Source organism: Anastrepha ludens, chromosome 4, assembly GCF_028408465.1.
Source record: "Anastrepha ludens isolate Willacy chromosome 4, idAnaLude1.1, whole genome shotgun sequence".
NCBI lineage: Eukaryota > Metazoa > Arthropoda > Insecta > Diptera > Tephritidae > Anastrepha > Anastrepha ludens.
The window spans coordinates 20,938,067-20,966,046 of record NC_071500.1 but is presented as its reverse complement, the minus strand read 5'-3'; the positions used below and the strand labels follow the sequence as shown (position 1 = coordinate 20,966,046).

General features: G+C 36.6%; 1 protein-coding gene across 8 annotated transcripts in view; it reads right to left on the bottom strand.

Moving 5' to 3' along the window:
• The window catches only part of LOC128860293 (NAD(+) hydrolase sarm1), a 158,139-nt gene that overhangs the window by 116,667 nt on the left and 13,492 nt on the right, over nucleotides 1-27,980 (bottom strand). Inside the window, exons 1-2 of one of the 8 annotated variants that reach the window (XM_054097729.1) lie at nucleotides 20,698-20,974; nucleotides 15,103-15,492 (exon numbers count right to left, since the gene is read on the bottom strand). The exons of 6 other annotated variants lie outside the window; for them this stretch is intronic. The gene's annotated coding sequence lies outside the window, so the exon portion shown is untranslated. Of the gene's footprint in view, nucleotides 1-15,102; nucleotides 15,493-20,697; nucleotides 20,975-27,980 lie in introns of those variants that run through there. One more of the 8 variants, XM_054097730.1, reaches the window with a different exon arrangement.

The following is a 27,980-nucleotide window of genomic DNA, read 5'->3' as shown; positions in this document are numbered from 1 at the left end:
GAAACGAATGTTAAAGGACAACAGAGATAATAGTTCAAGTGAATCCAAACTTTTATCAACAATGTCCTTTACAAAAGTACTACCATGAGTTTTTCTTCATTTTGAAAGACTTAGTAAGTTCAACATTTGGGAACTCGGCAGCCGAATTCTGCACGATCATTTCCCACATATCCACACACTCGTCCAATCAGTGATTGTTCAGATGGCAACGAAGTAAGACGACGAATTAGCAAAGGCTTTGTGGATTTTTTCGTATATGACCAAAACAATCTCAGGTTTTTTGTGAATACACTTCATGTGACGTCAGACAATCAGTTGATTCTTCCGAATTCGCTGAGACCCGGTTAACGGCCGGCTCTTGGCCACACCTTCTGAATTCTTTTCACCATGGCTTGATAACAGACATTATATATTGGCATTGAATCGTGGGAAAACATTAGGCAAAGAGCAAATTTAGTGAATTTTTTTTTTTTTTTGTTTTAGTGAATACCCTCTAGTGAATCAGAATGTACGATGAACCCAAGATCAGAAATAAAGCATGCATAATGAAGAATGATCTGACTAGGCATGAAAATATGCGTTTTAGTATCAGTGGCACAATGAATTCTACGCTATATTTTTTCTTAAAAACTTTTGAGAAAAAATGATATTTTTGGAAAAAAATATTTTGTCTCAAATCTGTTTTTTAAGGTTCTTTTTAACATTTTTAAAACTTTTTTTTTAATTTCGTTGTATAAAATAAACTTTTTAAAACGAGTATTGTGGAGAAAAAATCACCTTTTTTGTTAAACGTTTTTGGGAAAAAAATATTTTGAGTTAGTTTTTTTTTGGTCATTTTTACAAACAGTTCTTTCATATTTTGTTTATTATTTTAAAATGGCTTATTTTTAACATTTTTAAAAAATTTTTATTTTAATTTAGTAGCATAAAATAAACGTTTTAAAACGAATATTACGGAAAAATATTTTGCATTAAACCTTTTTTTTAATTTGTTGGTTATATTTCAAAAACAGTTTTGCCATATTTTGCTTATTATGAAATCTTAAAGTCGTCCTAAAAGTCCTGTTTTTATATTTTTTTTTAAATTTGTTTTTAGCTTCGTAGTATAAAATAAACTTTTTAAAACGAATATTTTGGGGAAAAACCATCTTTTTTTGTTAAAAATTTTAGGGAAAAAATATTTTGTGTGAAAACTTTTTTGTTATGGTCATTTGTAAAAAACAGTTCTTGCATATTTTCTTTGTTATTTTAAAGGCGTCCTAAAAGCCCTTTTTAACATTTCTTGAACTTTTTTTTAAATTTAGTTGTATAAAATAAACTTTTTAAAACGATTATCGGGGAGAAATTTTTTTTTTTGTGAAAATTAAAAAAAAAAATTTTTGTGTAAGTTTTTTTTTAATTTGTTGTCATTTTTAAAAACAGTTTTTTCATATTTTGTCTATTAGATTAAAGTCGGTTCTTTTTTAATATGGTTTTTAAACTTTTTTTAACTTCGTAGTACAAAATACAAGTTTTGAAACGATATTTGGGGGGAAAAATCATATTTTTCATTAAAAAATTTTCGGAAAAAATTATATTTTTTCTTAGAAACTTGAGGGGAAAAAATATTTTGTGTTAACTTTTTTTTTAATTGTTCATCATTTAAACAAAAACATTTATTTCATATTTTGTCTATTAGTTTAAAATTACATAATGGGGTGCTCATAACTTTTCGGGGAATACTCAAATACTCAGCGAATTAGTGAAAAATATCATGTATTAGATTACTGGTTTTCAAACATCATAAACAAATAATTTTTTAAGGAAAGGCTATCTTTAAAAAACTTTTAAACAAAATGTTCAACATTGACTTAAACTCAAAATAATTAAAATTTTTTTTTTAGTTTTTCATCACCGTTACAACATCACTGTAATCGAATGGGCTTATGACTTACTACAACGCGGCGTCAGGCCATCATCAGGCATCATATCGCACCGCTGCTGGCAATGGCAAGCACCCGAGCTCATTTCTGCTATGAAATAGTTTCTCGGAAAAACGAAAGATGGCATAAAACTATAGGGTGATGCCGGCAAAAAGCACAGCCATACACCAGGAAAAGTACAGCCATGCACCTAACGAAAGATGAAGGCAATAATCATGTGTTTACATGTAAAAAAAAAACTATTTTTTCTATTAAAAATCACCTTTAAAAATTTACTGCAATCCAATATTTTTTATCATAATATGTACTACCAATTCACTCAAGAGGGTTCGATTTATGCCTTTGCCCATCAAAAAGTTTACTTCTAATTAAAAGCACAATAAAATAATTAAAATGACAATCACAAAGCGTTGCATATCAAATTGATATATGTATGTGCATACTCGAAGTTCAAGCAAGTGCTAAGCGAAAGCACGCACACGCACACACACGTACAAATACAATACATGCACAAATAAATCTGCGAGTATTCGAGAGGTGTACACAGAGAAGATAAAGAACATATTTTATGGCATTATCGCCATTATAAATAAAGTATCATAAGAACTAACTTTGAATGGTGTGCTAAAATCAGAGCAGAACTGTGCGAGCGAGCATTTCGGCAACAACAGCAACTTGACGACCTGAAGAGTTTGAGCTCCGCTTAGTTTAACAGTCGTCTCACACCTGTTCTGCGAAAAGCCGGGGTTGCTCAATCGTATTTTTTTCTGCATATATTAAGAGTACTTAACGTCTCTTATTCTCATATATCGGTATTCGCAGATCTATAGGAAATTAATATCATTACCGTCCTGGCTTTGAAAAGTTGATTACTCAGGATACAACAGAAACTATGTTATTGCGATAGATTGTTCGCAGATTTTTGAATTTAGTATATCTTTGTATTAGGAATAATAATCGCGTACGCGGATGATATCGCAATAGTGGTAAGGAACAAAAGATATCTCATTGAAACCTTCTGTAATATTGAATTTCGTGCAAAATCAGTAGGCCTTAGAATAAATGAAGGCAAAACTAAATATCTGAAGGTCTCCCGCAACGAAGAAAGACGAAGTCCTAAAAACATCCAAATCGGGACATTAACCATTGAAGGTGTTCAACATTTCAAATATTTGGGAGTGTTAATAAAAAATTACAACACTAGTTACGACACAATACAAGACAGAGTAATGGCAGCAAACAAAGCATATTACGCCCACACAAAATTGCTGAAGTCCAAACTGCTCACACGTGAATGTAAAGTCCGCCTCTACCAGTCAATAACACTACCGGTGCTGTCCTACTGCTGCGAGTGCGGGACATTGACAAGCAACGACGAAAGTAGCTTAAGAATTTTCGAACGAAAAGTCGTCCGAAGGGTGTTTGGCCCCATACGCTGCAACGATGGAGCGTACCGAATACGCTACAGCGATGAGTTGCTAAACTTATGCCTCGGAGAAGACGTCTGTATTTACATTAAATCCCAAAGGCTTCGATGGCTAGGACACACTGTGCGTATGGAAGACAGCCGCCCCCAAAAATCTTTTTTATCAACGAATTGTCTAATGACCCGAGCCCGAGGTTAACCTGGCTTGACCAAGCCATAGCCGACCTGAAAAAGCTACGAGTTAGAAGCTGGAGATCTGTTGCTATGAACCGTGCAGATTGGAGGAGGATTGTGGATGAAGCTTAAGCTCACCCTGAGCTGTAATCGCTGCTTGATGATGATATCTTTGTATTTCTATATTTTTTTTTTTTTCAGAACAGACTTCAGAACCTATTATTATTTTTATTATTATTTATTAAAATATAATTAAAATTATATATTAGATTAATCTAATATAAAAGCTCTAGCTACCAGGGCTATCGACTTTCAGAACCCAAATATTAGCTGTATCTCCAAGTAATAACTGATCAAATTGTCTGAATCCAAGGTGGCTTATATGTCCTATAATTCACATAACTCACGTGCTGACTAGAAATTACTATTAACACTGTGAAGTTATAGTTTGAGTTTTATTGCCAGTCTGAATGTTAATATATAAGTTTACACGCCTGCTTTATGAATTGCTTTCACGTATGATTTTAGCTTCCATTTCCATAGCAAACATTTCTGCTTGGAAAATATTGCAATGAGTAGCAATTCTTTGCAATTTTGGCTTTCAAACTCTTCAATAACGCCATATAATATTCACTGTTGATGGTATTTCCCGTCACGAGATAGTCGCTGAATATTACATCACGCACATCCCAAAATACCGACGCCATAACCTTTTCAGCCGATTGTGTTGCTTTGCGGCGCTATGGACGAGGTTCACCAGTTGCTGTCAACTCAAATTACGATCGTTTTGATTCCTGACAGAAGTTATAGATCCATTGCCACATATCGAGACAAAAATTCCGGTTTATTGCGTTTAAATATCGCCAAACACTGCTCAGAATCATCAACACGTTCTGCTTTTTGGTCAACAGTGAACAAACGCGGCATCACCTTTGAGAGCTTCCTCATAGTCAAATGCTCATGCAATATAAAGCCAACAAGTTGTTTTGATATCTTTACGATGTGAGTAAACTCACGCAACTTCACTTTTTGATCATTCAAAACGATTTTGTGGATTTTTTTGATGTTTTCTGGTGTTACCACCTCATTTGGACGTCCTCTGGGTTGTGCATCATCGGTGACTCTACGATCACTTTGGAGGCAGCAAACCATCGTTTTATGGCTGGTTTGTTGTTTCTAATGGAGCGGAGTCCCCATAACACTTTTCCAGCATTGATTCGCTTAAACGTTATTTGTATTTTTTCCCGTCAAGAAGCAGGGTAAGATTAAAAGACGAATTTCTTTTTGATTAATTGCTTTGAAAATTACAAAAGTAGCGCCACTCTTAGCACAATAACTCACGAACTAATGAATAGAATATCATGAAATTTTAGCAACTGCCGTTTTAAGGTTAATAATAACTGAAAAAGAATGAATGCAATAAAACGAATGACATCTATGTGTTAGACCCGGGACTTTTCGGCCCATGCATTATTATGTCATTCAGGCAGGACCACCGAAAATTTTGATGCAAAGACAAATTTTTAAATAATTTTTTTTTCTGTGCATAACTACAAAAATTATGAAGGCAACTATTATAAGCAATCTGGTTGATAGTGCCGCCCGTGGCTGTCTGGCTGGCAGACATTGACAGCGCAAGCACATTGACAGCGCAAACAAATTTGCATGAACGCGTTTATTTTATTCTTATTTTTATTTCTCTTCGTTTCCAGTTTAGAGCTCCGCGCTTTTCTAATTGAATCAAACGAGTTTTCTTTCAATAATTTATTGGTGATTTAATTAAATGCATTGATATGACCAGACGAGCCTGTACGTATGTGCATAGCGGCGTACTGGGTGTGTAGTGTGGGCCAATCTGTGACGTTCGAAAGTGCTGATCTCGTAGAGAAAGCATTTCCGGCTGCGAGATGTACGTGCTCGTGCATATGCGCTCTGAATTGCTTGTGCATGTGTTAGTGAAGTGTTTGTGTTTTTGTATAGTTTCCACATCAGCGTACCCCAGTGCCAATTGTTGTCGACTTAATGTGTAATTACTGTAAATTTACAGCGCTAGTCACAGGCGACAGGTAGTGGAAATAAAACAATTTAGAGAAAAGCAATGCCATTTTTCGTTGAATTCCAAATGGTTACTAATCACCTGAACTTGACCACACGGCGGCGGCAGGTGCATTACCCAATACTCAAAACAAAGGAATACTTTTGCAATGGTGATTATGCATAAATACAAGCATATATGTATGTATGAACAAGGTGGCGCAAAGTTTATCATTTTCCAATCAATTTTGTTTTTGAGTACAATAATTTTTTTACTAAATAAACAAAATGATTTTGAGTAATGGAAATCTTTATTTCGACATACGACGCCTTTTGCAAAAATTATATGTAAGTCTTACGATAAAGTGATTAATTTTGCGCTACTCTATATATATATATATATATATATATATACAGTTGCGAACACGAAAATAGCAGTATCACAAAAATATTCGAGTTTTACACAAAATTTTAATTTTTATTATTATTTTGAAATATTATTATCTTCCTTAACCGAACACAATTTATTATTTAATTCAATTCCATAAAGAAAAATAAAACTTTTTATAACAAAAGATAGAAGTTCCGGGCTACCATTAAAATATCAGGTCAGTCCATTAGTTCGTGCGTATTTTACCCATAATTTCACTTTTGTACGATTTTTGCATACAAAAAATTATATAAAGGAACTATTTGTATTTTCTTTGATATATTGTGCATTCGACAAGTGATTTTAATCGCGGATAGAAGCACGTGTTGTTAAAAAATAAAATGGAATCTTCGAACGCGTATAAGAGGCATATTTTGAATTTTTTGTATAAAAGTGATAAAAATACAACAACTGCTGCTGCAGAAATAAACACCGTGCCCTGAGAGGATACCGTGAGTATAAGGACTGCGCAAAAGTGGTTTTCAAAATTCCGAAGTGGTAACTGCGACGTGGAGGATGCCCCGCGCGCTGGTCGTCCTGAAGTCTTTAACTCCGACGCATTGCTCGAACTTGTGGAAGCTGAGCCAAATTTTGACAGTCTATATGATAGCTCAGAGTTTAAATTCATCGCATGGAACAGTTCACAGTTCACAGGCACCTGGTTCAGTTGGGAAAGGTTTCAAAGCTGGGAAAATGGGTTCCGCATAGACTTTTCGTCGCCAACCTTCAACAGAGAGGGAATGTATGACCTCAGCTGCTGCAACGGCTTGAAAATGAAAGTTTTTTGAACCGTATCGTTACTGGTGATGAAAAATGGGTCCTTTACAATAATCCTGTTCGCAAACGCCAATGGTTAGATGAAGATGAAACACCAGAACCGACCCCAACAGATGGCCTTCACCTCAAGAAGATTCTCCTGTCTATTTGGTGGCATATGGCCGGTATTGTTTATTATGAACTTCTAGAACCAAACCAGACGATAACTGCTGATTATTATTCCCAACAGCTATCAAACCTGAATGAGGCAGTTAAAAAAGATCGACCGTCATTAGTGAATAGACGCAAAATTTTGTTTCACCACGACAACGCAAGACCTCATACCGCAAGGCAAACATTAGGCAAGCTGAATGAGCTCGAATGGGAGCTAATGCCGCATCCACCATACTCTCCGGATATTGCACCTTGTGATTATCACCTTTTCCGTAGACTTCAATCCCATATGAGTAACAAGAACTACTCCTCAAAAGAAGCTATGAAAAGGGATATCGAAGCGTATTTTGGCTCCAAGGACAAACAATTTTTTGGGCAGGGAATTACAAATTTTCCAAAACGTTGGGAAGACATTGTAAATAATGAAGGAAAATATATTATTGATTAATAAATACTTTAAACATCTTTTTTATTCATTTTAAAACCACCTTTAAAAAACGCACGAACTTATGGACTGACCTAATAATTTAGACTAATTTATTATCACATGAAGCCTTTTGTAGACTTTATTTTGAGTCTGGCGAGACTTTTTGGATTTGCAATTATTCCTGTGACAAGAGGGTTTGAGTGCGATTGGCGTCGAATTTTCAGTGATGTGGTCACGATGAATTTGTGTATTTATGATACTCGTATAATGAGGGGCGTCTGAGACCATTTTAAGAGTTAGCTGCAGTGCCCCAAAGTTGAGTGCCATATTTCCATATCGGTTTCAAGATAGCTTAGTAAAATGAGAGCTTACCTTCGAGAGAAACATGAGAATTTCGATGTAGTAACCAATAAAGACTTCTGAGTTTGATTCCTAGCGCTTTCTGCATGGTGAAAATATGTAAGTTTGCTATCAAGATGCATGCCGTGATATTTTGTGACGATGTTTTGGAGGATAATTATATTATTGAGCTTAACAGGTGGGCAATTTTTTCGATTTAGTATAAAAGTGACGTAGGAAGATTTTGACTCGTTTGGATTAATGTGTCACTCTTTCAACCAATTGGTTATTTTATCAAATCCTTTCTGGGAGTCAATTGCGAGTACGGCAATGCCATCCTCGAACGTTCCAACTATTGTTTCCTCAGGAGCTGGAAGATAGTATGTGTATAAAAAGTATAGGATGGGGCCTACAATACTGCCTTGGGGTACACCAGCTGAACTGTCACATCGTTCAGACTGTTCTTCGCCTTATTTGACAATGAAATATCGATTTTTGAGATAGGACTTAATAAATATGTAATAATTTATGGGAAGAGTGTCTATTATTTTATAAAGTAAGCCATCATGCCAAATGCGGTCAAAGGCTTGAGATATATCAAGAAAAGCCGTTGTGCAATATTTTTTTGTATGCTGTTTATGCGTCTATGGGCTTGTTCGATGGTACTGTGTTTTTTTCTGAAACCAAATGGGTGATTTGGAATTATATTTCGGTCTTCAATTTTAGGCATCATTCTTTTGAGGAAAAAGGATACCATTACTTTAGACGCAATAGGCAAGAAGCTTAGGAGCTTCGACTTTTACAGCGCTTTTTCTTGCTTTGAGGATCATTTTAACTTGAGCTACTTTCCATTGAGGCGGCCCAAACCAGATAATGTAATAGAATTATATACATATGTATGTACGTATCAATGAGTGTGACCTTATAATTATGTCACTAACTTAACAAACCTACATACCTGCATTTATTTAATTTTAATTATGCACATCAAATGCAAAACAAATTCAGCATTTATTTTTATAACCGCAACCAATTGATGCTGCCTGTTGTCTATTTTAATATATTAGCTCAAACAAATAACAGAAACCGACCGACGGTGGCTCTGCATATGGGTACATCGTCGGCATTCGGTCACACACGATTTGCATTGGCGGCACGTTGAACGGACTGGCAGTGTGTCAAATGTTGCTACAACGGCTACCATCAACGTGCGCCAGTCCCAGTGCCACGGCCACTGATTGACGGCTTAGCTAATGAGCAAATCACATTCGCAGTCGCTCTGCAACAATTGAGCTTGACTAATCACAGGTGAACGAATGCACGGCAATTTTGAACTTGACAATTGAAATTAGACATGCAATTAAACAAACACACAATTACATATGTATTTGTAAAATTGAAATTGACGAAATTGAAAATATTTATTTGAGGTACGAAAATATTTTCACGTGATTGATGTAAATGTGCTGAGATGGAAATTTTTATAATAAGTAGATATGTTTGGCATTCGGGCCACGCCAGCAATCGAGAGAGTTCTTAGGAGCTCATGAAAAACAGTTTGGGATAAATAATTATGAAATCCTAAGGCCCTCGCCTCATTTAGAATGGTGTCTTTTTGGTGTTTCGTTAAAAGCAGGTAAGGCGGAAAGGAAAACAAATTTTTTTATTTTTCTTTTGAGTATTTTATTTTTTTATCCATTGTTAAAAAATAAGAATTTTTTTTGGCCACACGAGGTTCGTTCAAAAAGTTTTCAGTCTTCAAAATATGGTTCTACTGAACCACCGGTTCTACTGAACCGATTTTGATGAACTAAAATTTAAATGACGTAGAATTGATGTCATTATCGTTTGAGCTGCGATCATTCCGAAAATAAATTGTTTAGTATTTTTTTCGGATTTTCAAATTAAAAAAAGGGTCAAACAATATTTTTTCATCTTTGAACTTTCATCTTTGAATGTTTGCCATTTTGTAATTTTTTTTTTGTTAAAAATCGTAGTTCACATGGTAACGACATTCATACTAAGTCAGAAACTTTTTGTCGTTTTGATTTCAGACATCTGTGAGTTCCGGAATCCGTGTCGGCAGCGACATACCTTTTGTGGAAGATCATTTTTTGAAGGCTGCCATCTTTTTAAACGAACCTTGTAGAGCCAAAAAAAAATTTTTATTTTTTAGCAATGGATCTAGAAATAAAATACCGAAAACTAAAATTAAAAACCTTTTTTGTTTCCGTTTTGCACATTTTTAAATAAACACCCAGCAAGCAAGCACCATTTCAAGTCAGGAGAGGTCCTGAAGCGAAACTAGTCTAAGCTGGGAACGTTAGCAGTGCAATACAGTTAGAAAGCACTGTCGGCAGTGCTAACAAAGTCATTATTAATGCATTTGAGGACAGTTGCCCAATAAGTAAAGTAAATACTGTCAAAGCAGCTCCTTTACTTTCCAGTTAGGTGCTGAATTCATAGAAACCTTCATATAAAGGCTCGAATCTTATCAAATTATTAACACAAAATTTATAAATCCGGTCACTTTTTGCACATAAAAGACCAGTATAATCCACAATTGCTTAAAGCAAAGTCGCTCATTTGACAACTTAAATTTCACCAGAAGCCAAGTGCTCGTAATCCTAGCAACATACCAACAACAGCCCACACACTTACGCACTCCAGCCGAAGGACACGCCACAAGTGCAATGTGCCTTGAACACTGGCGCAAAAAGAATCAATTCGAGATGCAAATTTCAATGAACCTGTAGTGTTGGTGTAGAGTATAAGTTCCTACGCAGCAACCTTGGCTGTCTAGGTGTAGTTTTCTACAAAACAATAACAAAGTGCTAGACGGACGAACAGCAGCTGTAGGCAGTTGACAGCAAACGTTGTTGTAAATCACTTAAAAGAGTCATAAATCGTAAAAAATTCGACACTTGACAAAAGCGAGCAATGAAGCGGAAAGATGAGTGTACTTGTGTATATATATATATATGTGTGTGTGTGTTCATAAATAAGAAACCAACGCAACAAGGAGGCGTTGTTCAATTGCACTTATACGAAAAAAAAAATTAAGGCAGATACGTATGAAATTGATTAAAAATTGGTGCAAAAACACAAAAAAACAGCAAAGGTGTTAACTCAATTTTTTTGCTAGAGGTAAGCGCAAGAATAAAAGCGAGGTGTGGCGCAATGACAACGCCTTGTTCTCTATCGTATCTTACTTGACTTGATAAATGAAAATAAACAAAAAAGCACTGAGTGTAAAAATAGTTAAAGGCTTTCGCAATTATGGCAGAACTAACGGATATATGTAGGTGAAATGAGTACGAGTATTTTCGAAGTTAGTGGAAGTGGAAGTGGAAGTGGAAGCGGAGACAGTGGAACGACAAAGCAAGAAATGTGGGTTTTACCAGAAATTCCATGGGTTTTTTGAATCGGAAGCTCTGCCAGTCAGCATTGTGAACTCAGGTGAGACATAGATCTGGAATACACTGAAAGTGATAGAACCAATCCTTTCGACAATTAACAGCCGCTTTTAACAATGTTAGACTCAAAGACTAAAGACCTAAACATTTTTTAGAGTAAGCATATTAAGTCTATTATGGTTAAAGTATACAAACCGAAAGCCACTAACTAGGTTTTGTTGCAACGCATCACTAAAAAGGATAATCTTTATAAATGGAAGAGTGAAAAAATCTGGAATAACTTTGTACTCATTTGTGAGAATAATACTTGGAAGGCAGTGAAGCTTAAGTGAGAAATATTTATAGCAGCTCTCTTGAAAGTGTAGTGAGAGAGAGGTGAGTCTAGTTCAGTCAAAATCTTAGCGCAGTTAGACAATGATTTTTTTATAGCAATAGTGCTGATGAAGCAAAAAGTTCTCAGCGTTTTCCGGCAAAAGTCTTTAGTAGCCATATTTCATTTTGCAAGTTTTGTGCTGAGCGAAGTCGGTTGTGTGTTATAGTGTTGTGAAAGGGAATTAAAAAAATATGTTAGCTGTTTGGGTATCCAATAAAATATGGAAGGCGACAGTGATTCTAATCTAGTAATATGGATATCGAAGATGATGTGGTTCTAGTAGGCCAATATGGAACAATAAACCCCACAATGTGCTAAAATTAAAAAAAAGTATACCTTCGTAGGTTTTGACGATGAATTGGATAACTGCGGATCGGCGCTTATACCACGTGAGCAGTGCCAATAATCGGAATCAGTTCTACAGGAATCATGTATTAGCGCAGTGATTATGTTTGTAATTTACATGAAATGCGATAGAACGCTGCAGAATGACAAAGAGTTTTATGACAAGCCCGAATAGCAAACTGTCGAACTTTCTTCTAAAACTTGAAAGAAAAGACATTGATTCCGATTTGCCTGCCTTACTTTTTGCTAGAACAAGGCTAAAATTGTGAGATCCGATGTTATGGCAATGAGTAATATTCGTTCTCTCAAGCCGGAGGATATTTTCAGATTTGCCAAAATATCTGGAAAATTCTCACAGTACTCTCTATCTCGCTATCTCTGTCTCTATTCTGTCCTATCTCTTTCCTGTGGCAGTCTCTCCTTTCCCCCTTGACCAACTACCCTTTTACTTTCCAGAACTTCGAATACAAATGGGCCTTTTAGCCTGAGTGTTTTAGTATATTACCAATCTCTCAGTGCTTCTTCGCCCGCCTTTTTCAAATTTCAGTTTCAGAAGACTTTGTATAATACAATAGATCTATTTTGGTCGCAGTGCGCAGTAACCTAATAATAAAAGTTATCATAATAATAATAATAGTAGGCTAATAAAGATAAAATCATAGAAATTCTCGAGTTGAATCTTCCAGTAACTAGAACTTAGACATCGTATGAAATCATTTGATTGAAGCTGATCTGAGGAAGAAGCTTAATGTAGGGTACAATAAGAATTAATTAAAAAAAAACTTTTGGACCAGATTAACACCTACGATTCTTACCTGAAACTTTACAAAACTCGACTCATTTTTAGAAGAGGGTGGTAACTAGCAACGAAAAGTGGGTTAAGAGCAGAAGAGATAAATAAATATGAAAAGCACACTTCTTTTAGGTGTTTGGCCGAGCTCCTCCTCGGGGGCGTCTTGATGCTGCTCCACAAATGGAAGGACCTACAGTTTTAAAGCGACTCCAAACGGCAAATGGTTTTTTTCGAGGAGTTTTTTCATGGAACAAATACACTCGCAGGGTTGGTCTTTGCCTGCCGAGGGGCAACCGCTATAAAAAAAAAAACTTTTTCTCTCTCATTTTGCTGTTTCATGTACGTGGAATACAAGAATGATAACCAAAAAGGATTGTAATCAAATTATGGGGAGTCGGCGCACATGATCCACAAGCCCGGATTAACGATTAAGAAAATGTTGCTCTAAATTTGAAAAGATTGCAAGAAAATCATGCACGATAAGCTGCTCGCAGCAGGTCCTAGGTTTTTTAGAATTTATTGGTCGCACAAATATCATCTCAGGAAGGGCCATGTGATCATACGGTGTTCAATAGAGACAAGTGCTTCTTAAGTTGCCTTCGAAATGGAGAAAACTTATCGAACAAAACTTTTCGTTTATTTAATCGACAGTGGTTACGCCGAACAATATTAATTTCTTCATCGAAATAAAGCGAAAAAATTGTCAGAACTTTTCACTTCGTCTATTGAAGAGTCTTCTATCAAAATCTTACAGGTAAGAGGTACACGATTTGTCTGCATAGAAATGTCACTTAATTCCTGTTGTTAACTGCTGGTACAGGAGTTTACTAGCATTTTCGAGGGTGAGCAAACTTTTGGATACCAAAATAAATATGTTTCAAGAAGGTTTTTAAAATTTTTTTTGCAGGCGATTATTATGGAGAGACTTAAAATTAAAAATAGGGAAATAAAAGTAAAGTGGAAACCACGTCCTAGTTATTCCAAACCGTGGCGTTCGACAATCTAAGTAAACATACGCATTCGTTGCCATGGAGAAAACTTTGCAGGGAATAAAATGGCAATTAATACCACTATGCTAGCTTCTAAATCCGTCAAACAGGGCACGCAGTGGGAAAAAGTAATTCAAATACACTGAATACGCAGTGCTACTGATCGTTTTTATAAAACCTAAATTCGCTATCGCTTTTGAGTTATGCACATCCTATCGCAGGATTTATAATTTTTTCAAACGGCGTCTCACGTTAAATGGCGGTCGTCGTAGCCGAATGGGTTGGGGATGTTGTTTGCTTGACTATCATTCGGAATTAAGAGAGAACGTAGGTTCGAATCTCGGTGAAACACCAAAATGAAGAAAAACATTCTTCTAGTAGAGGTCGCCCCTCAGCAGGCAATGACAAACCTCCGAGTGTATTTCTGCCATGAAAAAGCTTCTCATAAAAAATATCTGCCGTTCAGAGAGGGCCTGAAACTGTAGGTTCCTCCATTTGTGGAACAACATCAAGGCGCACACCACAAATAGGAGGAGGAGCTCGGTCAAACACCCAAGAAGGGTGTAAGCGGCCAGTCATATTTAACACTTTTTGGACTAGACAGGTGCAGTATGCAAACAAACAACAACAAACTAAAAATATTCGAATAAATAAGCAATGAAGCGCGTAAAGATTTCTATCCCTTAAAATCATTTTTAATTTCATTTAGTAAAACAAACTATGCAGAAATAAAATTGGATGATGAATTTTGCGCCGCCTTGTATATTTCTGTAATAATTATTTTGACTGTACTAAACATATTTCTGTCAGCAGAATGGGACCAATTTTAATTAATTACAATAGAAAAATGTGCAATTGTTGTCAGCAGCAGCAGAGTATCAAAAGTCGAAGAGGTAGAATCCCATCGGCACATCCCTAAAAAATTCCCTGCACTTCATAAACATCGAACGGAAAAACATACACGCACAGAAATTAGATTTATATTGCAAGTTTTGTAGTGATTTTCATAGTTTTTTCCCGAAATTTCATAATTATTCGTAATTTTTTAGTTGGAAATTTAGTTTAACTTTTGCTAGATTGTGGAATAGTATATTATTAAAAAATATGTTTGACAAACTAAAAACAAGGCTAACTGCAGATTCAAATGCAATTAAACTCATTTTACTGAAACTGGCGCTGGTAGCTCCTCTTTCTCGTTGTCGATCTCCCTCAATTCAAATTCGAAAAACTAGTAAACCCATGACTTCTTGGGATTTTCAAGCTTATAAATTTCAATTTCACATATCTGGAAAACAAAAGCGAACCTAGAAAACCGGTCAGCACCATTGGACTCAACGCACTTGAATTATGTGTTTCCGCTAGGTGCCTTGCTCGACGGACGAGCAGTGCCCCTTATGCGAGCCAAATGTAATACATAAACTTTCATACCTTTTATTTACAAATCCCGTGTACACTTCGAGCATAAATTATAAGAAATTGTCGGCATATGCTGCTGAAAACATACCTTGTTACTAGAGGCTCTCCTCACCACGCTCGATTACCTTGGCTTTGAAATTTATTTTTATTGGCTTTTGCACGATTTAATTTTTATATCGAAATAGAAATTTTTTTCTGCTATTTAGAGACGCACTTGAAATTTTTAGTTACACTCAACAATGTTGCAGCACATAACTCGATCCACTCGCCACTGCCCTGCACTTGTTGCACGTCAAGGGCACTTGGATTCTCATTTATTTAAATTCATTTAATTAAATTTATTTATTTGTTGCATTGTTTGCACCGCAAATGGGTGGCACTGAAAACCTCTGCACTAGCCACTCGGCGGGTTGGCTGGCTGGCAGGTGCTGTTACGCTATTTCTGGCCGCTACTACAAAATTACTCACGACCAATTACCTGCAGTACGGACACAAATTGATTTATTTTTAAGCGATTCACATGATTTTTTTAGATTTTTTAAATAAACATTTTTGTATTCTCATATAACTGCACACACACACATATGCCGATACATTTGACAGAATTTCCTACCAAAAAAAGCGCAATCGATGCGAGTCAGCTGCTACAACAAAGCGCATGCCAGAAACCTACAATATCCCCAAAAATTGCAAACAACGAAACAAGATTAAAAAAAAAAACAACAATACAAATAACGAGATTCAACATAATAAATCACCTACCGCGTGCGCCTAACAAATGTTAAATGACTATGAGGAAGACAGGGTGGCGACGGTGGCGCAGTTGAGGATGCCCGTTGGCTATAATTAATAGCAAAAACAAAAACTCCATTTCGCGCACTGTTTTGCCGGTTTCACCTTCGATTAGCTGCTCGTCCAACGGTTCGTGTGTCGATTTACTATTTCTTTGTTTGAAATATCCACGTGCAGCTATACTCGTATGTGTGTAAATAAAGGGCCTTTCAAAAGATGCGCCTAGATTTTGTTTTAAAATAAAATATGCACAAATTTAGATGCTCTCAGGTTTCACTATTTTTATTATTTTTATTCAAAATAACAATATGAAAAATGACATCACTTAGATGTTCACCATTCTTTAAAAACCCGCCAAGCTGTCTATTCATGAATGTTGGGAACGCCAAGATGGTGGAATGGTGGATGTGGAAGGTTGTTCAGCAACACTTTGCGCTACAGCAGCATTATTCCCAAAACCACGTCCAGTTTTTGTTCTGTCAGTACTTTTTCTATACTCGACAGAACCAGTTTGATAAATTTTTTCACCAACTTTTCCATTCGGACGATTATTTCCACCAAAAAAAATCACGAATTTGCGATATATTGCTTTTAAAGATCGACCATTTTCATAATAAATTTCAATAAATTTAAGCTGTACAATTTTTCATCTGTCTACTTCACATAAAAAAGTTGCCGTCTAGGAATTATTCGCCACTAACATTTAGGCGTCGCTTTTGAAAGACCCTTAACGCAGGTACAGATGTATGTGAAAGGCTGAGATTACGCCGCCAGCATCTTGCGTCAATTCAATTGCAATGCGAATGATGCTCCCATTAATGACGATACCACTATTGTTGTTGTTAAATATATAATATTATAAATGCTTTTTATATCTTTTTGTTTATAGTTCATTGCTGCTGTTGTTTAGAGTGGTTTTGGCTTTGAGCCAAAAACGTAATGTTGAACAAGGCCACAAAGATAAATATAAATAATTATAATACAAATTTAAGATTAAAAAATTCTCATCAGGAAAAAGCAAAGCGCGCAAAAGGCGGAAACTAAAACTAAAAGGAATGCTTAATGAAAACAACAGAAAGTGCCGAATCTTTTCTATTCAAATAGACTTTAGGAATTTTACTAAGTTGTGAAATTTGAGCTCAATGCTTCGATGCGATTATTATTTTGTTTATACTTAAAGTTTGCGATAGAAATGGATTTGTAAGCGGAACTACCTCAGATCGCTTGACGTGAAGGTAAAGCAGTTGTTTTTCATATCGTATGCGTGTTGCAACGCCTGAACATACCAGGCAACAAGAAGGCAGATGAGCTTGCATGAGAGAGATCTACTAAGCCGCTTTTCCCGACTTGGAAGATGTTAGGCATACCGTTTGCTTTCTGAAAGCTTAGGCATACTCTTTCTGGGATAATCTTCGGCAATAGAACCTGTACTATGCGGAAACACGTTAGCTGCAACATAGCCATACGCATATGGCCAAAATGGAGCATGAGAAGACGCCTAAGCATGAGCTGGGGGACATGCAGAATGACTGAGAGCCGCCCACAATGACTTTTGCAAAATCTGCTATGCTGAAGAATAGTCTGAAACTATCAGGCGGTACCTCTGCGTTACTGCACTCTTTTATATTAGTATCGGGTGCTTTGAGTACTTAAAATTGTAAAACAAAACAGAAATATTGATGGAACGAATTTTTTAATTATATGGCAACCTCTGTTCCATGGCAGCCACTTGATTGTGCTAGCTATCATATGAGCGTACAAGTCTGCGTGTAATATCTTTAGAAGGATAAAATAATATTTGCTTTCCAATGAGTCAATGTAAGCTGCAAATTTAAAGAACATTCAACTGCATCGAGGCGAAATAAAAGATATACTGCAGGAAAGGAAAAGAAAGGCGGGGATAAAGGCGGTGAAGAGTTACGCACAAAACGTAAGAAAATTTGCAAGTAAGAGTGATGAAGAATACATTACAAGCAAATAAAAAGGAGTGAGTGCTAAAATCTAAAAAAATAAGGACAGATTTTGCTCACAAAAATTTATAGAACAAATGAGATTAGAAGAAGGAACATCTTTTTTTGATTTCTGGAGCCGACTCCGAACGGCACTCGGAGATTTTTCCCAGCGCGACCGCTATTAGAAAAATGTTTTTCTTAATTTTGGTGTTTCACCGAGATTCGACCCTACGTTCTCTCTGAATTACGAATCGTAGACACGCACCAATCCATTCGGCTACGGCGGCCGGAGTAAAAGATTTAAAACCCCAGAATATGACACTTTGAACAAAAAGTTCATGTAACAAGCGCCAGATGACGCTCTAAGTCAATTGATTTAAATTCTATTTTCCTTTTGTTGGGTTGCAATATCTATGATTAACATTTCTACCAAAATTCAATTTCTATATCTTGACATTAGTAAAAGTTGCGCCGTATACCTCTGCAAGTGTTCTCGATTTTTTCCAGTTTTAAAAATGGATTTCAAATTGCAACAAATTTGTATTAAATTTTGCGTTAAAAATGGATTCAAAGGTGGCAAAACTCGGCAATGATACTTTCAAGAAAACAGCAGTTTACGAGTGGAATGCACGTTTCAGAAGAGATCGTGAGTTCATCGAGGAAGATGAACGTTATGGCATCGAAAGTAAAGTGAGAGAAAAGTTAATCAATAACCACAAATTGGTGGTCCTGGTAGAGGACTTGAACATTGCTTATGAATCCCTACAGGATATTGCAGTTATTGATTTGGGCTTGCGCCGTGTTGCTGCAAAGTTGGTCCCAAAGGACTTAAATTTAATGCAAAAAAGAGACCGCGTGGATATCGCTAAATATATGATAACCAAGACTGAGTCCGACCTAACATTCATCACAAGCTTCATTACTTATACTAGAGCCTCGTCTTGTGGGTTTATGAGTACAACACGCTCTCTAGTCATCAGGCGAGTGAGTGGAGAGCTCCGAATGAACCAAGTCTAAAAAACACGTCGTTTTTAGTAAAAAAAGGAGGTGAAGTTTACGTTTTTTATAGATTACTCGATTTCTTGCTAGAGTGTCAAACAGTTAATAGCATAAGAACCATTACTTGGTCGTTACGAGGCGTTTACGTGAAGCAATTCGCCAAAGAAGAAAGGATTTGTGGGCAAACAACTCATGGATTTTACTCCATGATAACGCACCGTCGCACAGGGTCAAGAACGAAACGAATACCATTCAACAGCAATCGAGTGCACCTGATATAGAAAAATCGACAACGGTTCTAATGGCTATACCGAAAATAGAGTCCCAGAAATATGTTGAGAATTGAAGATGATAATGTAATGTCACGAATAAGCTTATATTTTGAGTTTCTGAATACATATATTCCGGGAAATTTTTGATTAAGGTGGTATACCAAAGCTCCGATGGGTGTTTGGCCCCATACGCTGCAACGATGGAATGTACCGAATACGCTACAATGGCGAGTTGCTAAGCTTATGCCAGAGAGAAGATGTCGTGAAACACATTAAATCCCAAAGGCTTCGATGTTTAAGGCACACTGTGCGCATGGAAGACAGCCGTCCCAAAAATTTTTTTAACAACGAATTGTCTAACGACCCGAGCCCGAAGACGTCCAAGGTTTACCTGGCTTGACTAAGGCATAGCCGACCTGGAAAAACTACGGGTTAGGAGCTGGAGATGTATTACTATGAACGTGCAGATTGGAAGAGGATTGTGGATGAAGTTAAAGCTCACCCTGAGCTGTAATCGCTACTTGATGATGATGATGGTATACCTGAGCACTACAGTTGGTTATTTAGTAGATTTTGAAATTTGTTTAAAAAAGCAATTCTATGCAAGTTTAGTACAAAACTTAACCGTCATAAAAATTTTTTATTATTCGACACCATAAAAAGCCGGAAAAAACATATCACAATAAAATTTTTTTTTTAATTGCTCAAAAGCAAGGGCTTGATTATTTCGTAACAACAAATACTTATATGGGTTCGGCCACTCACACAATTCTATTCTATTAAATCCATTTTGAAATTTTGCTCGGTGCACACAATTCGTTGTGGTTGACTGAGGCACCGCTGCGATTGCCATGAAGAGTATAGTAAGTATTAGATGATGATGCTGAAGGGAATACACCTGAGCAGCTTTGACAAAACATCTTATCATTGATTAACGCAATTTCATTTTAGACCAATAACACTGAAAAAATTAAAACTTGTGTTGAGGCACTTTTAGAAAACTTAGCGTAGGTTGTAGGCGCAGTAAAATTAAGAAGAATACTTTGGGAGAAATTTCCCGAGCACGCCCAAAATTAGTTGCTCATAAGCTGCTCACAAGAAACGGTTTTTTAGGTTTTTTTGTGATATGAAAAACAAGTTTTATTTGTGTAATAAATTCTGCTTAACACTTTCAGAAAATTTTGACCTAAATAATTATTGTCGAATTTCCCCAAGAATGATAGATACTCGTACTATATAGGTTTGCTCGTTAGGTATGATGAAAAAAAACATTTGAGGGGAACTTTGGATTCTACGTCATTGGTTTTGTTTTTCACAAAATTTAGTTTTAGCTTAGTGAAATACAAAATAATTGACGTAGAATCCAAAGTTCCCTCAAAATTTGGATCTAACACAAAACAATGCCAAATAGCAAACATGGCTCAAGTTGCATTATACGACGTAGTAGAACCCAAAGAGTGAAATAATCTTACCATTTGATATACAAAATAAATCTGCTTTAGTGGCGCTTAAATGCACTAATGAACTTTTGATGTCCAGGAATCTCAATATTAGCATTGTAAGCATTTATAGAACCCTTAAAATTTCATGAAAATGGTTACTCCTTCCATGCGCTATAAAATATTTTTGGCAAGGCTGGCATGCACAATTTTTTATTTATTTATTCACCTTCAATTGAAAACAATTTGTTGTTTCATATTACGAGTACTAAAAACACTTTCTTCACCACTTTTTTAGGATTCCCACTTTTTTTATCACTTATTATAAAACTTCTGTAAACTCTTTTATGTAAAATGAATAAGCACTCATTTACAAACACTTTCCAGTATTTATTATAAATTAATTTATTCGTTTATCATTTGAAAATCAACCGCTGCTTTTAAAAAAAACGACGCGCAAAAACGCGTCGTCTATCGACTGCGTACGCGCGTTGTAAGCCCGGAACTGAATCCAACTAAAACGAAATGAAATAAACTGAAGCAAACCGAAACTAAAAGCCCCACAAACGCAACTGAATCGGCATGATGCGAAACAACTCGCGCGATTGTATGTTTTTGGTGGCAAAGCAGTGACAATCGCAAAAACTAAAAAATTATTCAAAAGCCACTTGGCAAACCCACAGCAAACTTGAAGCACTACCACCACCACCAACGTTGAGTGCTGCCAAGTTGTGCCGTTAAGTGCGCACAAACTATGTGCCCTACCAGCCACTGGCAACAATAACAAATATTACGATTTGGCACCCATAGAACGTGAACAACAATAACGCACACACACACACATGTATTTATGTTTGTATGTATATGTAAGTAAGTGTACGCAAGCATGTATTAGTGGTCGTTGGGCGATTTTTTCACCTTTCGTATTATCTATGTACGAAATTGGCGGGCAAAACAGAAAGGCGAAAATATTCCCTTTTTATATTGCACCATACAAATTTCCCATTATTCATTTGCCCAGTTCCCCTTTCGTAAATTCTGCTTTTTCTTCGTGTTGCTTTTCATTCGTTGCCTTTGCGCGACTGGCTTTTGTCAACAAAAGCAGCGATTGATTATAAATGAGCGAACGTTGATATACCAATACAATGGCTCGCAGTAACACAGATACTAAATGTACACACACATGCATGGATATCTAAGTAGAATGAGCGCGGAAATGCTTGGGTACGCAAGTTTATTTGTTTGTGTATGTATCAGCACATTTATCCATACACCAGGGATTTAATCACTTTTTCATATTCTGCCGTTCGGGTTTCTATGCATCGCTCTTCTATTTTAATTCACTTTTTGTATATGTTTTTATAAGCAATAATCTTGCAATCTTTATTGAACTTTTTATTTTGGTTATTTCTGCGTTTCTATTTGCAACTTTTGAAGCGTGACCAACATGTGCATGTCGCTGGCAAATTGTTTGAAAGACTGACTGCTGGAAATAAACAATTTCTCGGCAGCTGTTTTGTTAGTAAAAACCAGGGGGAGGCAATATGAGAGAGCGAATGATGTGTGTGAGTGCTTGTGTGATTAGCGAGAGCGTGGCTAGGTATTACCAGCTGCAAGAACTGTTTCTCAGTTTTACTATGTATAATATTTGCCAAATAAATCATTGATAATACAAATAATTATGCACATACATACATACACACATATCTGCATATTAGATTTTTTTGGTACAATATCAGCTTTTCAAAGAAGTTTCAGCAGAATATACCACCTTGATCAAAAAGTTCCCGGGAAAAGTGCCAGGTGACGCTCTAAGTCAATTGATTTGTGTTCTGATTTTTTGTTGGTGGGTTGCCATATCTGTGATTCACATTTCTACCATATTTTTTTACCATTGCTTGACATTTGTAAAAGTTACACCATCTTGAGTAAATCTACCTCTGCAAATGGTTTCGATTTTTTACAGTTTTAAAAATGGATTTCAAATTGCAACAACAAGTTTGTATTAAATTTTGCGTTAAAAATATATTCAATGGCGCGAAAACCTTAGAAATGTTGGGAAACTGTTTCGGTAATGATAATATACTTTAAAGGAAAGGGCCATTTATGAGTGACATGAACGCTTCAGAAGAGATCGTGAGGCCATCGAGGATGACGAACGTAGCAGCAGGCCGTTGACATGGAAAATATCAAGAAAATTAAAAAAGAAAAGTTGATCAATAAATGTAAATCAATGAATAATCACCAGAGAAGAGCAGGCAGAGGACTTGAACATTGTTTATGAATCCGTTGAGGATATTGGTTAATGGTTAATGATTTGTATTTGCGTCGTGTGGCTGCAAAGTTGGTTTCAAATGAATTTCGTGAAAAAAAGGGACCGCGTTGAAATCGCCAAAGCCATGATTTCCATTACTTTTTCTGGAGACGACACATGGCTTTATGAGTACGATACACAATTCCGACATCAGGTAAGTAGGCGCGTGAGTGGAGTACTCCGAATGAACGAATGAACTAAGACCAAAAACACACCGACGTTTTCAGTCAAAAAAGAAAGCGATGCTCACTGTTTTTATAGACTTATGGACTACAACGCTATCGTAAACAACAATTTTTTGCCAGAAGGTCAGACAGTTAATAAGGACTATTATTTGGGCGTTATGAGGTGTTACGTTTACGTGACAAAATTCATCAAAAAAAGAAAGAATTTGTGGGAAAACAACTTATGGGTTTTGCAACTGGATAAAGCACCGCCACACAGTGTCACCATTATCCTTGAATATCATCCCACAGCCATCGAATTCTCCTAATATGTTTGATCGCATCAAATAAAGGACTACGGGAACTCCTTTCGACAGCCAAAAGGAAGCGATGGAAAAATTGAAGATGGCTCGATGGGTATACCGAAAAAAGCATTCCAGATATGTTTCGAGAGCCGGTTCAAAAGCTGGCATAGTGCGTTACAGTTGATGAGGAGTACTTTGAAGGTGATAATATCACTTGGTATCTTGGAATATATTCTGGGAACTTTTTGATCAAGGTGGTATTATATATATATATATGTATATAATTGGCGCTTACACCCTTTATTGAGTGTTCCTCCTATTTGAGGCGTGCTTCTTGATGTTGTTCCACAATTGGAGCGACCTACATTTTTAAGCCAACCCCGAGCGGCTAATGGTTTATTATGAGCAGCCTTTTCATTGCAGAAATGCAATCGGACGTTTGTTATAGCCTGCCTAGGGTCGACCGCGAATAGAAAAAAACTTTTTCTATCATTTCGCTTTTGATCTACGGAGATTCGAACCAGTGCACTTCCAACTCATTCGGCTACGACGGTCATCTGTATTTATTTATTGTCTTAATTAAATTAAATTAATATGAAACTAATGAATAATTAGCTGGCTCACTAAGTGCAGTTTTGTCTTATGTCGTTTTTGCCTTAAATAAATGCTTCAAGGACTTGAAACCACAATAAAAAATTCATGACTTGCAGGGCACCCTGCGAACCCACTCAATATATTTTTAGCCATTTTAAATTTACTATAATACGACTCTTACGACACACAAGTGTTTATTCTAATTGGTTTACAATTTGTATGCGATTTTGACATTTCTTCTCTAACATTTGCCCTGCCCATTCGCTTGTTTGTGACGTCGAAGGGCAGTATCTTTTCATCTAACACTTATGTATGACTGACTACTTACTTCGTTGCAGTTTTATTTATACTAACTTAGACGAATTTGGAACAACTTTGTTTTAAATTCAATTATTGAGCAAAAACACAGGGTTGCCCTTTGGCAGGTTTCTTTTAAAAAATGCTAAATAAAGCACAGTTCACCACTTCTGACTGATTTTTTTTCTAATTTGAAAATACGCGATTGCCTGTGCAGGAGCCCATCACATCAGCTCATTTCCAGTAGTTTTCAATTTATAAGACAGGGATATATTTATGAATTTCTGGCAATTTTTTTAGCGGAAAATAAATTATGTAGTTCAAAAATAGTATCTTGTTAAAGGAACTGGCGTATGACACACCCTTTATATGGCGCGTATTTGCTCAATGGTTTTCTGTAGATAACTTATCCCTTTTGTGAAGTAAATCACACAAGCAATGGAATATTTTACAAAACAACGTAAAGTAGATACTGAGCGTAAAATGTTTTTATTTACTTTTTAGCTTATCAGTGTAGATTTTTTTTATTTTTAGATATATATTTATGTGCATATGTATGGATACATCCATACAAGGTGGCGCTCAGAGTTGCCTCAGCCTGCCACACTGTCTCTGGTACTGCTGTCTTCGTGATCTGCGGTGAGAACCGTCGAGCTCATGGCCCGGGAACGAATGGAGCTTTGGAGCTTGAGACTCCAAGAAGAAACTAGCATCGCGGAACGAAGATGCCAAACCATACTGCGGTGGCAAAGCCGAAGGGACACTGAACCGAGTGGCAGACTGACGACGAAACTTATTCAATCATTTGCAAATGGCTCCAAAGGAAGTTCGGGGAAGTTAACTATTTCATGACTCAGTTCCTCTCGGGCCACGGCTGCTTCCGGATAAAGCATGAAAGATGGCTACAAATATAGGGGGGGAGGGGGTGTGGGTAAATGGAATTGGTCCTTTACAGGTATGCATGCCGTTTTGGGCTCACATACACAACTTAGTGAAAAAAGTTTTTAACTCGTCGAGCAAACAAAACTACCATCATCACTATAAAGAGCAAAATTCCACCGATATGAAGCCGAATTACCCACCAGTTTGCTCTAGTCAATGCCTCAAAAAGTTCGTGCGCCTTAGAATAGGCCACATTTTAAGAATACACTCCCACCTCCTAAAAAAATCCGACAAACCAAGCTGTGCTCACTTCCATTCCGCCAACCTGTCCGCTATTCATATACTGGATGAATGCCCTGCTTTACACCCAAACAGGGAAATCACATTTGGTAACATGAAGCCCACCAAGCTGCTGAAGCCACCGAACGTTGATAAAATCGGTGTTATTAACAAATTCTTAAAGCTGTGTAATATCTAAGACACATAAATACATTTGGCAACGTACATACAAAATTAAACTTCTTAAAATATATGGATGCAAGATAGATTTTAGAGACTCTTTAAATATGTAGTAGTCCCTAGACCCTAGTAGCTTATCTTTATCATAATTAGTTCTCATGCAAATAAGTAAATAAAAAAATCCATCACACGGAAACATTTTTTATATTATTTTTTTTTTATTTAAGAAAAAATTAATTAAAAAACAAAAAAGTCTGATTAATTTCGTGTCACCTTGTATTTCAGTAATCAATTTTCGATACCTGCAAGTCGCTTCGTTTTATAACCGTCACAACTTGCTTGACGAAAAATCAAAAATATATGGCTTCATGACCGTCAAACTGCACGAAACTGTGTAGTTCATATTTTCCTTTTATTTTATTTTACAAAAATTCTACTCAACACGAATGATCGCTAATAATTATGCGGGAGTATATCAGACAATAACAAACCTCCGAGTGTATTTCTGTCATGAAAAAGCCACTCATAAAAAAATCATTTGCCGTTGGAAGTCGGCTTAAAACTGTAGGCCCTTTCGTTTGTGGAACTCAATAGGACTCAAACAAACACTCAATAAAGGGTGTAAGCGCCAGTTATATATATATATATAAGATTATATAAGTGCATATGTCTAAATGATGGACTTTGCCGGACAGTACTAGTCCAGAGGGTCTGAATTTTTTTTCACGGAAGATTAAATTTCAAAATTTTACGGCCAAAGTGCAAATAGTTTATAGAAAATATTATATATAAAATGACTTCAAATAGATAGTAATTTCTGTCCTCATACGACTATAGTAGAGTCCAACGATAAATAAAGGGTGTTTTTTTAGAGGTTAGGTTTTCAAGATGAAATAAAACGTATATAATTTAATGTTATGGCCAAGAATTTAGCTTTATTATAAAGATAAGGGTTTGCCATTATGTTTTAAAAATGATTTCGGGCAAGTGGCCGCCGCGGCTGGCTCGAATAAATTCCAGCCGAGAGGCCCAATTTTCGACCACTTTTTGCAGCAATTAGAGCCGTATGTCAGCAATAACGCGCCGAATATTCTCTTCCAAGACGTCAATCGTCTCGGGCTTATCTGCGTAGACAAGCGACTTCACATAGCCCCACAAGAAATAGTCCAGCGGTGTTATATCGCACGATCTTGGAGGCCACGCCACAGGTCCACGGCGCGAGATAATGCGCTCACCAAAAGTTTCCTTCAATAAATCGATTGTTGCGTTGGCTGTATGGCATGTAGCGCCGTCTTGTTGGAACCAAAGGTCGTCCACATCAACATCGTCCAATTCAGGCGCGAAAAAGTCATTAATCATGGCTCTATAGCGCTCTCCATTGACTGTAACATTGTGGATTATGTTCACTCCAAATGCGACAATTTTGCTTATTGACATACCCATTCAACCAAAAGTGAGCTTCATCGCTGAACGGAATTTTCTTGTGAAAATCGGGATCGGTGGCCATCTCGTTTTGGGCCCATTCACCGAACGTGCGACGCGCTTGATGGTCGTTCGGCTTCAATTCTTGCACGAGTTGGATTTTGTAAGCCCGCAAACCAAGATCCTTCCGCAAAATCTTCCACAAAGTGGATAGGCACATCTCCAATTGCTGCGCGAGTTGGCGGATGGACTCATTCGGGTCTTCTTCGATACTCTGCTCCACAGCAGCAATAGCGTCTTCGGTGCGCACTGTACGATGTCTCTGAGGATGCGTATTATCCACTAGAGCAATCGTGGTGCGAAACCGATCCATGGTTAATCGAATTAGTGACTCTGATGGACGATTATGTCGACCGAATATTGGACGCAGCGCGCGATGCGTCGCGCGAACCGAACCATTATTTTCGTAATAAATTTGCACGATTTGCTAACGTTGTTCAGATGTAAGTCTATTCATTATGAAATGGCAAACCAAACTGAGCATAAATCAAGTGACAGCTGTCAAAAAGACCATCTCAGAAAAAAGTAGTACCAACTTAAAAACCTAACCTCTAAAAAAAACACACTCTATTAGTTTGTGGAAAACAAAATCATTATTTTTGCGCAAAATTTTTACACAAATTATATAAAACTGTTTGACAGCTGATCTTTAGTTTCTGGGCGATACCGGTCAATTTCAGTTATTTCTTTGACTTAATCGACATTTTTATTAACACCAAAATATCGATGAAACCAAAATTGCACGTAATTAGCTCTTATAGTATCGCTACCATAAACCCATTCACAATTTCAGCCAGGCCTGCTTGTATGTTCGCCTTTATCAAAGGAAAACTGTAAAATGTACCGAATTTCCTTTTTTTACGTCCATTGTGAACACCCTGTAACTCACAACTGAATGGAAAAAACAAAAAACTGGAAATGATTTTTCTTAGTGTGACAACCAGCATAAACTTCAAATTATTTGGTATGTATAGGGTTTTTCAGTAAGAGCGCTTCAACTTTTGAACTTTTTTGA